We start from the raw sequence: 16,143 nt of genomic DNA, 5'->3' as shown, positions 1-16,143 counted from the left end.
CATCTGACCAATAATTCTCAGGACTGTCAAGGTCATCAAAAACAAGGAAAATCTAAGAAACTATTGCAAACAAGAGGAGCCTGAGGAGACATGATAATTAATTGTAATGTGGTATGTTGATGGAATCCCAGAACAGAAAAAGGACATTAAGGAAGAAAACTGAAGAAATCTGAATAAAATATCAACTCCAGTTAGTAATAATGTATCAGTATGTTTCATTAATTGTGGCTAATCTACCACACATGTTAACAATAGGGGACCGTGGGTGTGGAGTGTATGGGAACTCTACCACTTCTGTAATATTCTGACATTCTATAGCTATGCTAAAATATAAAAGTTGATTTGAAAAAAGGTAAATCAGACTGTGTTTCTCCTCTGCTTAAGGCCCTTCCACTCACTCATTCATTCAAAAAATTCACACTGAGAGATTTCTAGGAGTTGCCGATGAGTTTATCAAGAGCAAAGAAAATGCTAACTGTAATTTAATAGAGAAGATATATCCATTTCACCTCTGGAAAAAAGGTCCATGGGGCTGAAGAGCCTGCATCAAGGATTAAGACCTAGTCTGGGACTCAGGGACAGGGAAGGGGGGGCATGTCACAGGAGGACGCCTGCTGCGCTCTAGCATGTTTGGAAAGGCCAGCATGGCTGGGGTGCAGAGTATGAAGGTGAAGGGTGGTGGGAGGCCAGGCTGCCAGTGTGGCAGGGCCCATCAGGGAGCCCGCAGTCCTCATTCACGATTCTAACTTGTCTCAAGAATGATGGGAACCACAGTCAAGCCCATCACCCCTTCTCAATAATAGGACAGTGGAGATATTATCTGATTTGCTTGAGACTATATCCTCAACATCTAACATGATGGCATGAATGATGACTTTATTTACTTTCCTTTTTTAAAAACTTTTTTGGGACATCTAAAACTTTTATAGATTCATGAGAAATTGCAAAAAAAAAATGTGCAGGAGAGTCCCATGTACTGATGATTCATTTTCCTCTAATGAAACATCTTGTTAATTATGGTACAAATAGGAATCACCACTGTGGCTCAGTGGCAATGAACCTGACTAGTATCCATGAAGATGCAGTTTCAATCCCTGGCCTCCTCAGTGGGTTAAAGATCTGGTGTTGCTTTGAGCTGTGGTGTAGTTCACAGACATAGCTCAGATTCCAAGTGGCTGTTTCTGTGGCATAGGCCGGCAGCTATGGCTCTGGTTTGACCCCTAGCTTGGGAACTGCCATATGCTGCAGGTGTGGCCCTAGAAAGAAAAAAAAAGAAAAAAAAATGGTAAAAGTGAAAACCAAGACATTAACACTGATTCATCCACAGAAACTGGACTTCAGCAGTTTTATATGCACTCATTTGTGTATGTCTGTGTGTACAGTTCTGCGCAATTTTATGTGAAGACCCATGTAACCACCCCAATCAAGAGACTGTCCCATCACCACAAGGCTCTCTCATGCTACCCCTTGGTAGCCACACACACTCTCCCCCAACTTGGAAACTGCTGCTCTGTTCTCCATCTCTATACATTTATTTATGATTTACTTTTTAGGAAGAGGATTGGTATGCTCAGAGTGACCTAACCAAATATGAAGTGTTTGCTGCTGTGTGCAATGGACTGGAAGGGGCTCGGACAAATGAGAGGACATTAGTCCACAAGAGAAAGGATTGTCCAAGGGTGGCCACTGTTGAGTGATCAAGCTGGAAGCTTGGGGCAGGTGATGGCTCCCATGGTCTTTATCTTGGAGGTAGAACATCTTCTGGTAAAGGCAAAATATGGGGTGTGCTCCTGTGTGGGGCGGCTGAGATGTAGTGGAGTAGGACACAGTGTAAGGCTTTGCAGAAGCTGAGAGGCCAAGGCTGCTGGTATGTGGTCACCAGGATGTTGAAGGTACTCAGAGTGTCAGTGGGGCTTGGATGGAAAAGAAGGTGGGAAATATACAGAGCAGAGACTGGAAAGGCAGATTTGGGGTTGACACAAGTTTATTAATCAGCTCAGGGATGAGCAAGGAGACACAAGTAGGGGAGTGTGGTACAGCTAAGCAGCAGCTGCCTTCCCTTTATAACCACCTGCAAAAAGTTACAAGAACAAATGAAACAAAGTTCTGGGGCAGCTCTAGTAAGTGACAAGTGTGGATCAGAGAGAGGGTAGGGACTTCTATCCCACAACCTTGACCTTTAGGACTTTCACAACCCTGATTTTCCTGATTTTGCCACAGACATGAGCTGGTTTGAAAGACCAGACATGGCTGGAATGACATCATGCTGGATGCAAACATAGCCAAGGGGCAGAGGGAACAAGGATGGTACACTGGTCTCCTAACATCTCTGTAACAAAGGACTGCGAACTTGGTGGCTGGAAACTACAGCCATTTATTCTCTCTCAGTTCTGGAGGCAGGAGTCCAGTGTCAGGGATCATCAGGGCCTTACTCTGTCTAATTTCTGCAGGGCAGGGTCCTTCTTTGCCTCTTCCAGATGCTGGCGTTTGCCAGGAGTCCAGGCATTGCTTGGCTAGTAGATGTGTCTGTGTTTCTTCTCTTGGTCTTATAGCGACACCAGTCATATTGGATCAGGGCCCACCTTAATGACTTCATCTTAACTTGACCACTTCTTCGAAGGCCCTATTTCAAAATAAGGTTACATTCATTCATAGGTACTGGGGATAAGGACTTCAACACTTCCACTTGGGAGACACAGTTCAACCCAGAGCAGGTGAGATGGGTATCAGTGTCCTACAGGTGATGTGGTACAATTATGGATCAGGCAAGTCACTCCTCTTCTATGAGGAGGCGTACAGGAGGGGGAGGCTAACCTGAACTGTGCATGCCCTACAGTCTCTTCTGGGGCATGAAGATGAGGAAGAAGTTCCCCTTACAAGATTCTTCCAAAATTAAGTGACTCCTTTACAAGAAGATTGCAAGATGAATTAGGCACCGATTTCAAGAAAATTAATTCTTTTAGAAGGAATCAATTTGCCACAACATCTTTTAGCAAAGACAGATTTATCTCAAATCTCTTAGTGTTTTATACCATTTTTGAAGGATTTCAGAAAAAGGGGATGATTTTTAAGAAGAAAGAAATGAGGAATTGTCTTTAGTAATGACTGAGGAGAGATTGGCAAAAGAAAATCTGACAGTAATGTTTGAAGGGCTAATTAATGTATAAGATTAATGGAGAAAGTATTAATAGCTAATTCACGCAGCAGTTTGTTAAACTTCTGAGCAGAATCACATTATAGGTCCTCTGGGGTGCTATTTGCATATTAACAAGAATTTATGTTACAGCATTTATAAAGCACAGTCATCCTTATCAGCATGTTTATGAATATTTTGATCCCTTAAAACTCTTCTGTGTTGCATCTTTAAATATTCCAATATATCAATCATGACAAATTTCCCTTCCTTCCTTCTTTCCTCCCTCCAAATTAAATTTTCCTGGAAGTTGTGTGGCTATGGAAGGCTTGGCTTCTTGTACACATTCTGGAGGCAGATACATGTTCAGTAACTGAGGTTTGTGCTGTCTTCCTTAAAGATCACAGGGGACCCTTTGGCCTCCAAGGACCCTGGTTTCCCCCTTCTCTGCGAATTATAAAGAAACTGAATATTTTTTCCAACATGGAAGCTTTCTCCTTTGTACAGGCTTATCTGGAAGGAACATTAAGGATTTTAGGCCCCTTGGATACCACTCATGAAGTTCTGTGCAGTAAATGACTGCACTGCCCTGAAACACTAATCTACCAAAGAGTAGCCTACTTTTACTAAATTACAACCATAATTGACTACATTTTCCTGAGGAAGTAATTTCCTAAATGGTACCCTAGTGGCCTGGACAAGTTATTACAGTTTCCAGTACCACTGATTTTACTTTGAGGACACAGCCTGTTGGAAAACTATCTGGCTTCACAATTCTATTGATGTGTTTCATCAAAAAATGCACCTATCTGCATGCTACTCAACAGCTGCTGGTTGAAATGGAAAGACACCTTATAAGGGGTCCAAGGGGAGAGGCAGGAGGGCCTTGGCACATAGAGTTGGTCATACTGGTGGTCAGGGCTGGGGCCAGTATGCACAGCATCATGGTGTCAAATAGAAAATGCAGAATGGAAAAGCCCCAGGCTAGGATGCTTGGCCTGGTGAGTGGGAGTGAGTTAGACCCCTCCCTATTCACCATGCCCTGGACAGGGCATCCTTGTGCAGGGCACAACCATCCCTGGTTGTCCAGCTGCCGGTTCCCTGTATTGTCCCTGAGGCTGAGACAGAGCCTCGGGGCACCAAGGGAGGGACAGAATGGGAAGGATGCTGGCCTGGAACCTGGAAGAACCACGTGCTGGCCATGGTTCTGCCTGTTGCTAGTTGAAGGATGCTGGACAAGTCTCCTATATTTTCTAGGTCTTTATACTCATCTGCAAAGTGAAAATTAGAACAGCTATATTTCCATTGTCGTTTTGTATTTTTTCAGAACCTGTAGAATGAACTCTTATACATAAGGCACCATGAAATAGACTGGATGGTGTGGAACAGCTCTGGAGGAAGTGGGATGGGATCAGTCTGGCTGGTTCCCTCTTCCTGGCCCCGAGTCAGTCATGGACTTGGCTGTGAACCTGGGCTCCTTAGAAAGGACACACCTGACCTCAGGGGACTGGAAGGCTCTGAGGCCTGCACGTCCCAAGATTCACCTGTCAGATCCTCAGCTTCCCAGTGAAACTGCCATGAGGGTATTGAGCTCCTGGGGACCTTATTTTTTTTTTTTATTTTTTTATTTTTTTGTACTTGATGGGGCAGAGTTCTTGTAGGGTCATAGTGGAAGAAATTCATTGAAAGGGAGATGTGTAAGAGTGAGGAAGCCGTCTGACAGCTGAATTTATAAGTTGCTTTTCTGTTCATTCCTTGTTGAAGCCTAAAACCACCCCGTGAGTCACTCCACCTTCCACGTGAGATAGTAGAGGAAAGAATTGCAAGTGGCCCTAGTCATTCGGCTGCGGAGGTGGCTGGTGGTGCCAAGGTGTTTTGATTTCAGGCTTACTGTTTTTTCCACTCAGTTTCACAGCTGCCTGTTTTGACTAATCTGCAGCAGATTAAGTCCAGGAAGAATAAAGAGTCCACATCCAAATACCTATGAATCCGCAGCAGGGCAGACAGTGTGTGTTAGCATCTAAAAGGCTGCAGAGGTGGAGAGGAAGAGCTGAATGAGATGTTCACAGCCACGGTTTCTTTTCGTTCTTGGAAGGGTTCGCTTGTCAAGTACCATCTGGAGGATGACATACATCCTTGTCCAGGATGAATGAAGGCACGCAAAGGCACATTGCAGAAGAGCAGCACATTCGTCTTTGGTTCAGGGATGTCAGACACAAAACTGAGCTGTTAAAAAATTTACTCTCCAACACAGGCACAAAAGTCATGGTGCAGAAAGGTCATGATGAACTTGGATAAGCCAAGAATGTGAGGTTTCCCATCTCAGGTAAAGAAACATGCGTTGGTGGGGAGGAGAAAACTAACACAAATCCACACAAATCAAGTGTGGAGATGGGGGTAAATGATTACAAGGCAAGCACCCTTGTAACCACGCCCCAGCTCAAGAAATTAACCAGCAAGCTACTCTGGAATTCCCTCCTTGTACCCCATCCCAAAGACAGTGCCTTCCTTCTCCTCCAAAGCAGCCACACTCTGACTTGTAGTCACCACTTCCTTTCACTTCTTTGTACTTTTTTTCCCCCTTTTTTTTCATTTTGGCCACACCTGTGGCATATGGAAGTTCTTGGGCTAGGAGCTGAATTGAAGCTGTAGCTGAGGCCTACATCACAGCCATGGCAACACTGGATCCGAGCCTCACTGTGACCTATGCTGCAGCTTACAACGACCTATCCTTAAAGCACAGAGTGAGGCCAGGGATCAAACCAGCATCCTCAGGGAGATAACATGGGATCCTTAACCAGCTGAGCCACAATGGGATCCCCCTCCACTTCTTGGTAGTTCTATCACTCAAGTATCTCCCTTGATCCTATGGTCTAGCCTTGCCTACTGAAATTTTTAGTATGTCTTTCAAGTCTCTTTTAATGTCCAGGTTTTGCTCCAGCCCTCTCTTTTCCCTGAAATATCTGTTGAGGAACCTGGGCTGTCAGATAGTCTGGCTTTCACTAAGTGCATTCGTGTGGTGCAATTCAACATGTTACCCTGCATTCTGGGTTTCCTGCCAATTGGCAGCTGGATCCAGAGACTGGACTGGAGTCAGGCTTAATCCCTTTCACAAGGGATAAAGGATGTCTCCTTTCATTAGGAGGTCTATTGTGTCTGGGTCCCACTTTTTTCTTGATGTCAGTAGCTGTTGGTGCTCAATTCTTATATCTATTAATTCATCGTGAGCTGCAAAGTGATGATATCTTAATTTAATCTTTCTTTTCAACTATCGTTGGGATATTTCTATAAAATGATACTTCCATTCATCTTCTGTCTAGTTATTCACTGGTATACTTCATGTAGGAAAGATAGGATAAATGCCTGATTATTTTCTTGTTATTTGCCAGTTTTTAAGACTATGAATTGTTTCCCTATCATTCTCTGAGAGCAACCAATGAGTTTAAAAAATTTTCATCAAGAACCTATGGATTTAAACATATTTGATAAGTTTAAATGCATTGCAGTGAGCATCCTTACTGATACTCAAAATTTCCCATTGTTAGCAAGTAGGAACTGAAGTCAGATCATGACTCCTTTTGGCATTACTCTAGTAATCTCTCTCTCTCTCTCTCTTTCTATCTGATGTGATTCCAAACCTTGGATCAGCCATTTTTTAAATTGAGAGCTGGTATTTCAGGACCATAGTCAGGGCACTAGGAATGTTCATTGCTACTGGTTGGTCATGGTTTCTGGGCTTTTCAGTGGACATAATCAAGAGAAGCACACACACAGCTACAGAGAAAGACAAAATATTTCATAAATTCACACTACTATTACCAATTCAAATTCAGGATGACAGGAATCTTGTGTAAGGTCTATATTACAGCCCTCTTTTTCTCTACACTAAGAATCTTGGTTTTCAAGGACACAAAAGATGAAAGAATTAGACTATGCCATAATTCCTCATTTGCTTAATCTGGTATTATGTGCAAAGAGTCTCATAATAATAATGCAAATCCCTCCACAACCAATTAATTACTGGACACAGTTAAAGCTTTTGCATATGCTCTTCCCATCCAACACCAGTTTTAAAATCAGTCATATTCTATCTACGTTGTCAGAGCATGTCTTAGTCTGTTCAGGCTGCTACGATAGGAGAGCATGGAGTGGGTGGATTATAGACACAGACACTGATTTCTCACAGTTCCAGAAGCTGGGAGTCTGAGACCAGAGTACCAGCAGACTCGGTGTCTGCTGAGGGCTTGCTACCTAGTTCATAGTCTTCTCCTTGTGTCCTCACATGGCAGAAGAGTCAAGGGAGCTCTCTGGAGTCCCTTTTACTAGGGCACTGATCCCATTCCTGAGGGTAGAGGCCTCCCAAAGGCCCCACCTCCAAGTATCATCACATTGCATATGAATTTTGGAGGTTCACAGCCTTCAGTCTAGCAGAGCATAACTCTCTTTTAATACTCATTTGGGGAGTTCCCGTCACGGCTCAGTGGTTAACGAATCCGACTAGGAACCATGAGGTTGCGGGTTTGATCCCTGGCCTTGCTCAGTGGGTTAAGGATCCGGCATTGTCATGAGCTGTGGTGTAGGTCACAGACACAGCTCGGATCCCGCGTTGCTGTGGCTCTGGCATAAGCTGGCAGCTATGGCTCTGATTGGACCCCTATCCTGGGAACCTCCATATGCCTCGGGAGTGGCCCTAGAAAAGGCAAAAAGACAAAAAAAAAAAAATACTCATTTGGTCTGTCTGTCTGTCTATCTATCTATCTATCTATCTATATTTATTTTGCTTTTGCAGGCCACACCCATGGCATATGGAAGTACCCAGGCTAGGGGTTGAATCAGACCTGCAGCTGCCAGTCTACACTACAAGTCACAGCAACGTGGGATCCGAGCCACGTCTGTGACCTACACCACAGCTCACGGCAATGCCAGATCCTTTATCCTACTGATCAAGGCCAGAGATCAAAACTGCATCCTCATGGATACTAGTGGGTTTCATTTCTGCTGTGCCATAATGGGAACTCCCATTTGGTCTTTTTTTTTTTTTAAATAGAATAGCTTTATTAAAATATAGCTCACATAACACAAAAGTCACCCTCTTAAAGTGTGCAATTCAGTAGTTTTTAGTGTTTTTACAGCAGAATGTAATCATTATCACTTTCTTATTTTAGTATATTTCATCACCTGAAAAAACCCCTATATCCATCAAGACAAATTCTTATTCTTCTTTCCCCCAGCCCTGGTAACCACTAACCTATTTTGTGTCTCTATGGATTTGCCTCTTCTGGACATTTCATATCAATGCTATGATACAATTATGTGGTTTTTGTGACTGGCTGCTTTCACATCATATTCTTAAAGTTCATCTACATTGTAGCATTTATCACAACTTCATTCCTTTTATGGCTGAAATTTTTCATTGTTTGAACCAACCACATTTTGTTCATCAGTTGGAGATATATAGGCTGTTATCATTTCTATTAATAATCCTGCTATCAATGTTTGTGTACAGTTTTTTGTGAAAACATGTTCTCAGTTCTCTTGGGTATATATCTCTATGTCATATGGTACCTTAAGTTGGGCATGTGGAGAAACCGCCAAATGGTCTTTCAAAGTGGCTGCACCATTTATATCCTACTAACATGTGTGAAGTTTCCATTTTCTCCACATTCTCACCAACACTTGTTATTGTCCATGGTTATAATGGACTTTTTAGTGGCTATGAGGTGGTATCATTGTGTTTTGATTTGCATTTCCCTAACAACTGATGATATGAAGCATTTTTTCATGTGCTTATTGGCCATTTCTGTATGTTCTTTGGATAAATGTCAACTCAGATTCTTTGCCTATTTTTAATTGGGTTATTTGTTTTGTTTCGTTGAGTTGCAAGAGTTTAAAAAATATGTGTTCTAGATACTAGACTCTCATCAGATATGTGATTTGTAAATATTTTCTACCTTTCCATTGCTTGTCTTTTCATTTTCTTCCTTTCTTCCTTTCTTCCCTTCTTTCTCTTTCTTTCTTTCTTTCTCTTTCTTTCTCTTCCCCTTTCTTTCTTTCTTTCTCTTTCTTTCTTTCTTTCTTTCTTTCTTTCTTTCTTTCTTTCTTCCTCTTTCTTTCTTTCTTTCTTTCTTTCTTTCTTTCTTTCTTTCTTTCTTTCTTTCTTTCTTTTCTCTCTCTCTCTCTCTCTCTCTCTCTTTCTTTCTTTCTTTCTTTCTTTCTTTCTTTCTTTCTTTCTTTCTTTCTTTCTTTCTTTCTCCCCTTCCTTCCTTCCTTCCTTCCTTCCTTCCTTCCTTCCTATTTCTTTCTTTCTTTTTCGGCTGCCCTGTGCCATATGGAGTTCTGGGCTAGGGATCAGATCCAAGCCACAGTTGTGACCAAAGCCACAGTTGTAGCAATGCCGGATCCTTAACCCACTGTGCCAGGCAGGTTATCAAACCTGTGTCCCAGTGCACCCAATATGCCACCAATTCTGTTGTACCACAGTGGTAACTCCTGCATTTTCTTGATAATATATTTTTTTTTTCCGCCATGCCTATGGCATGTGGAAGTTCCTGGGCCAGGTAGGGGGAGCGGAGAAGGGGTGAAACCCACTTCACAGCAGCAACCCAAGCTGCTGCAGTGACAATGCCAGATCCTTAATCTGCTACACCACAGGAGAACTACAGATAATATCTTTTGAAAACAATTTTTAATGTTGATGAAGTCTAGTTTATCTATTCTTTCTTTGATGCTCATGCTAAGAAATCATTGCTTAATTCAAGGTCATGTAGATTTATGGCTATGTTTTCTTCAAAGAATTTCTTGGTTTTAGTTTGTATATTTAGGCCTTTTTTGAATTAATTTTTATATATGGCATGAGGTAGGGTCCTCATTTAGTCTTAGCTCTAAAAGGAAATGTGTATTTAATGCTCTTCAGCCTGTACTTAGACTAATGTTTCTCTATTTTGGTTGAGGCTCTTGAAGAAATAAAATTCTTAAGGAAGGGCTCATGGGAACACTTTTCACTGAGTTCTTGCACACTGATCATACTTTGCATGTGAGCTTTAACATTCAGTTTCCGAATGTAAAATTTTGGGGTGATCTTTATTTACTTTTGACTATATTCAACATGCTTTAGAGTTCCTTGGTGGCTCACAGGTTAAGGATCCAGCATTGTCATTGCTGTGGAGGTGGGTTTGATCCCTGGCCCAGTAACTTCCACAAGCCAGGGGTGCAGCCAAAAATAAAAAGCTTCCTCATTGTTTTTCTGGCACAATATGTTTTTATCTAATAAGCCTCTTGCTCTTTTTGTCTCAATACCCAAAGGACATTTTTTTCTTTGGAGTTCAATAATTTCTCTACAATACGTCTTGGTCATGACATTCTGGCATGATAGTCTCTGGTACAGTGTATGTTTATTCAATATGCAATTTCAAGTCTTCAAAAAAAATTTAGGATTATTTTCTTGAGTTATAGATTTTAATATCTGTTTTGTTCCCTCATTTTAGTTTCCTTCTTAGGAGCTCCTTTCAGCCATTTGTTGGATCTTCTTTAATACCCTTCAGTATATGCAAATTTCTTACAAATCTTTTCTTACCTTTTTTATTTATGACAAATTTTATCTTTCTTTTTACCTTTTATTTCTTCCAGGTTATTAGCAATTGCTAATACTCTGCTATTGCTAATTCGTTTACTCTTATACTTCTAGCTTAGCCTTTATTTCTGAAATATTTTTATTCTTTTTCAGTTTTACATTAAATCCCATGATAGCATTTTCAGGTAATTTTTGTATAAACTGTGAGGTTTAGGTTGGAGTTCACTCTTTTGCTTATAGATATTGAAGTGCTCTAACACCATGTTTTGAAAAGGCCATCTCTCCCTTCTGTATTGAATTGCTTATACATTTATCTCAAAAATCATCTGAACATACTTTTGGGGGGTCTATTCTGACTTCTCTATACAGATCTACTGTTCAATGTGTTTACTTCTCTGGCCTAACTATAATATATGATTACTACATTTCTATAGTCAGTTTCAACATTGAGTACAGTGATTCTTCCCACTTTATTCTTTTTAAAATTTTTAAATAATTTTTATTGTTTCCATTATAATTGTTTTACAGTGTGTGTCAATTTCTACTGTACAGCAAAGTGACCCAGTCCCACATATATATACATTCTTTTTCTCACATTATCCTCCATCATGTTCCATCTTAAGTGACTAGATATATTTCCCTGTGCTATACAGCAGAATCTCATTGCTTATCCACTCCAAATGCAATAGTTTGCATCCATTAACCCCACTCCCTCTCCCTCCCTCTTGGCAACCACTCCAAGTCCATGAGTTTCTTTTTTTGGAAAGGTTCATTTGTACTGTTTATTAGATTCCAGATATAAGTGATATCATGTGGTATTTGTCTCTTTCTGGCTTCACTCAGTATGAGAATTTCTAGTTAAATCCATGTTGCTGCAAATGGCATTATTTTGTTCTTTTTTATGGCTGAGTAGTATTCCATTGCATATATAAACCACATCCTCTTTATCCATTTATCTGTCGATGGACATTTAGGGTGCTTCCATGTCTTGGTTATTGTGAATAGTGCTGCAATGAACATGCAGGTGCTTGTGTCTTTTTTAAGGAAAGCATTGTCCAGATATATGCCCAAGAGTGGGATTGTTGGATCATATGGTAGCTCTATATTTAGTTTTCATAGGCACCTCCATACTGTTTTCCATAGTGGTTGTACCAATTTACATTCCCACCAACAATGAAGGAGGGTTCCCTCTTCTCCATACCCCCTCTAGCATTTGTTATTTGTTGACTTGTTCATGATGGCCATTTTGACAGGCATGGGGTGGTACCTCATAGTTGTTTTGATTTGTGTTTCTCTAATAATTAGTGAAAAACTGCTGTTGAGCAGTTTTTCATTTGCCTGTTGGCCATCTGTATATCTTTTTTGAAGAAATGTCTATTCAGGTCTTTTGCCCATTTTCAATTGGGTTGTTGCATTTTTTGCTGTTGAGTTTTATAAATTGTTTGTATAGTTTAGATATTAAGTCCTTGTCAGTTGCATCATTTGAAACTATTTTCTCCCATTCCATAGGTTGTCTTTTTGGTTTTTTTTTTTAAGTTTCCTTTGTTGTGTGAAAGCTTGTCAGTTTGATTAGGTTTATTTTTGTTTTTATTTCTGTTGCCTTCAGAGCCCGACCTAAGAAATTATTTGTAAGGTTGATGTCAGAGAATGTTTTGCTTATGTTCTCTTCTAGGAGTTTGATGATGTCTTGTCTATGTTTAAATCTTCTTCCTCTTCTTCTTCTTCTTCTTTTCTTTTCTTTTCTTTCTTTTTTTTTTTTTTTTTTTTTTTTTTTTTGTCTTTTTAAGGCTTCACCTGAGACATATGGAGGTTTCCAGGCTAGGGGTTGAATTGAAGCTGTAGCTGCTGCCCTATGCTATAGCCACAGCAACCCGGGATCCGAGCCACATCTGCAACCTACACCATAGCTCATGGCAATGTTGGATCCTTAACCCACTGTGTGGGGCCATAGATCGAAACTGTGTCCTCGTGGATGCTAGTCATATTCATTGCTGCTGAGCAACGATGGGAACTCTAAGTCTTTAGGCAATTTTGAGTTTATTTTTATGCATGGTGTGAGGGTGTGTTCCAGTTTCATTGATTTACAAGCAGCTGTCCAGTTTTCCCAGCATCACTTGCTGAAAAGACTGCATTTTCCTCATTTTATATTCTTGCCTCCTTTGTTGAAGATTAATTTACCACAGGTGTCTAGGTTTATTGCCAGGTTCTCTATTCTGTTCCATTGGTCTGTATGTCTTTTTGGTACCAGTACCACACTGTCTTGATTACTCTAGCTTTGTAATACTTCCTGAAGTCTGGAAGAGTTATGTCTCCTGCTTGGTTTTTGTTCCTCAGGATTGCTTTGGCAATGCTGGGTCTTTTGGGTGCCATATAAATTTTTGGATTATTTGTTCTAGTTCAGTGAAAAATGTCATAGGTAATTTGATAGGAATTGCATTGAATCTGTAGATTGCTTTGGATAGAATGGCCATTTCCATGATATTAATTCTTCCCACCCAGGAGCATGGAATATCTTTCCATTTCTTTGCATTTTCTTTAATTTCCTTGATGAATATTTTATAGTTCTCAGCATATGTCTTTCACGTCCTTGGTAAAGTTTTTTCCCTGGGTATTTAATTTTTTGGGGTGTGATTTTAAAAGGTATTGTATTTTTGTATTCCTTTTCTAATAATTCATTGTTAGTATACAGAAATGTAACCAATTTCTGTTAATCTTGTATCCTTCTACTTTGCTGAATTCATTGATCAGTTTGAGTAGTTTTTGTTTGGAGTCCTTGGGGTTTTCTATATATAGTATCATGTCATCTGCATACAGTGACAATTTTACCTCTTCTCTTCCAACTTGGATACCTTTTATTTTGTTTGTCAGATTGCTGTGGCTAGGACTTCCAATACTATTTTGAATAAAAGTGGTGAGAATGGGCATCCTTGTATTGTTCCAGACTTTAGCGGGAAGGTTTTCACCTTTTCTCCATTGAGTATTATTATTTGCTGTGGGTTTGTAATAAATGGCTTTGATTATATTAAGGTATATTCCCTCTATGCCCACTTTGGTAAGAGTTTTTATTATAAATGGATGTTGGATTTTGTCAAATGCTTTTGCTGCATCTATTGAGATGATCATGTGGTTTTTGACTTTTCTTTTGTTAATGTGGTGTGTGATGTTGATTGATTTGCTTATGTTGAACCATCCTTGTGAACCTGGGATGAATCTCACTGGTCATGATATATGATTTTTTTTTATATGTTGTTGGATTCAATTGGCTAAAATTTTGTTGAGAATTTTTGTATCTACATTCATCAAAGATATTGGCCTATATATATATATATTTTTTTTTTGGCAGTGTCTTTGTCTGGTTTTGGTATTAGGGTGATGGTGGCTTTATAGAATGTCTTTGGGAATATTCCTCCTTCAACCTTTTGGAAAGTTTAAGAAGAATGGGTATAAGTTCTTCTTTGTATGTTAGGAAGAATTCCCCTGTGAAGTCCATCTGTTACTGGACTTTTGTTTGTAGGGGGTACTTTTATTACATATTCAATTTCATTTCTAGTGATGGGTCAGTTCAGTTGATCTATATCTTCTTAATTCAGTTTTGGCAGGCTGTCTCTAGAAAGTTGTCTGTTTCTTCTAGGTTGTCAAATTTGTTGGCATATAATTGTTTATAGTATTCTCTTGTGGTTTTTTTACCTCTGCAGAATCCATTGAGATTTCTCCTTTTCCATTTATTTTGTTTGAGTTTTTTCTTTCCTCTTCTTGATGAGTCTGGCCAGAGCTTTGTCAATTTTGTTTACCCTTTCAAAGAACCAGCTCTTGGTTTTATTGGTTTTTGAATTTCTATTTTGTTGATTTACTCTCTGATCATTATGATTTCCTTCCTTCTGCTAACTTTAGTTTTTGTTTGGTCTTCTTTTTCTATTTCATGTAGGTGGTGGGTTAAGCTGTTGATTTGAGATTTTTCTTCTTTTTTTGATGAAGGCCTGTATTGCTATGAATTTCCCTCTAAGCACTGCTTTTGCAGCATCCCATAGATTTTGAATGGTTGTCACTTCATTATCATTTGTCTTGAGTATATTTTTATTTCCTTTTTGATTTCCTCATTGACCCATTGGTTTTCTGGTAGCACGCTGTTTGGTTTCCACGTAGTCTGTTTTTTCTCATTTTTTTTCCTGTGGTTGATTTCTAGTTTCATGCCATTGTGGTCAGAGAAGATACTTGAAAAAATTTCTATACTCATGTTTTTTGAGATTAGTTTCGTACCCTGGTATATGGTCAATCCTCAAGAATGTTCCATATGAACTCGAAAGGGATGTATATTCTGATTTTTTTTGGATGTAATGCCCTAAAAATATCAATTAAGTCTAACTTTTCTATTGTTTCCTTTAGGATCTCTGTTGCCTTATTGATTTTCTCTCTAGAGGATCTGTCCATTGATGTGAGTAGGGTGATAAGTCTCCTACTATGATTGTATTCCCATCAATTTCTCCTTTAGTGTCTGTTAGTATTTGTTGTATGTATCTGGTTGCTTCTATATTAGGGGCATATATATTGACGATTGTAATATCCTCTTCTTGAGTTGATCCTTTTATCATTAAATAGTGTCCTTTTTTGTCTTTCTTTATGGCCTTCATTTTAAAGCCTATTTTGTCTGAGTATTGAAACTCCTGCTTTCTTGTATTTTCCATTGGCATGAAATATCTTTTCCCATCCACTAACTTTCAATCTATATATCTTTTGCCCTAAGGTGAGTCTCTTGTAAACAGCATACTGTAGGCTCTTCTCTTTTTGATCCAATCTGCCACTCTGCATCTTTTGATTGGAACATTCAGTCCATTGACATTTAAGGTAAGTATTGATAAATATGTATTTATTGCAATTTTAAACCATGTTTTCCAGTGCTTCTATGTTTCTCCTTTGTTCCTTTCTTTTTTTGGTTGGGTGATTTCCTTTTATTTTTATGTTTCTGTCCTCTTTTTTTAGTTTATGTGAAGGCAATGTTTGGTTTTGCTTTGTGGTTGTCTTGTTTTTCAAGTTTGTCAACCCCTTCCTATATCTGCTTGCTTTAGCCTGACAGTCATATAGGCTCAAACATATTCATCAAAAAAAAAAAGTCTGGATTTTCTAACTTTCCTTCCCCACATTCTCTTTGAAGTCCTTTTTTTTTTTTTTTTTTTTTTTTTTTTAATCTTCATGTTTTTCTTTTTGCTGTCCTTTTGGATATTGACACTTTTAAAATAGGGTCCCTCCCCTTTAGGTTTGTATACGGGCTTATTTAAGTGATTGCTTTCCAATTGTGATTTCTTCCATCCTATATCTTCTTACTTCTTTTTTATTTATTTATTTATTATTATTATTTTGCTTTTGTCTTTTTAGGGCCACACCCGTGGCATATGGAAGTTCCCGCACTGGGGGGCTAATCAGAGCTGTAGCTGCCGGCCTACAC

General features: G+C 39.5%; 1 long non-coding RNA gene across 1 annotated transcript in view; it reads right to left on the bottom strand.

The window, feature by feature from the left end:
• Positions 1,975-16,143, bottom strand: part of LOC102162639 — a 33,185-nt gene continuing 19,016 nt past the window's right edge. The window contains exon 3 of the long non-coding RNA XR_002345761.1: positions 1,975-2,623. This is a non-coding gene — a long non-coding RNA (uncharacterized LOC102162639). The remainder of the gene's footprint in view (positions 2,624-16,143) is intronic.

The sequence above is a fragment of the Sus scrofa genome, chromosome 1 (assembly GCF_000003025.6).
Source record: "Sus scrofa isolate TJ Tabasco breed Duroc chromosome 1, Sscrofa11.1, whole genome shotgun sequence".
Taxonomy (NCBI): domain Eukaryota; kingdom Metazoa; phylum Chordata; class Mammalia; order Artiodactyla; family Suidae; genus Sus; species Sus scrofa.
Note: the sequence above shows the minus strand (reverse complement) of the source record. Positions and strands in the feature narration are given on the sequence as shown.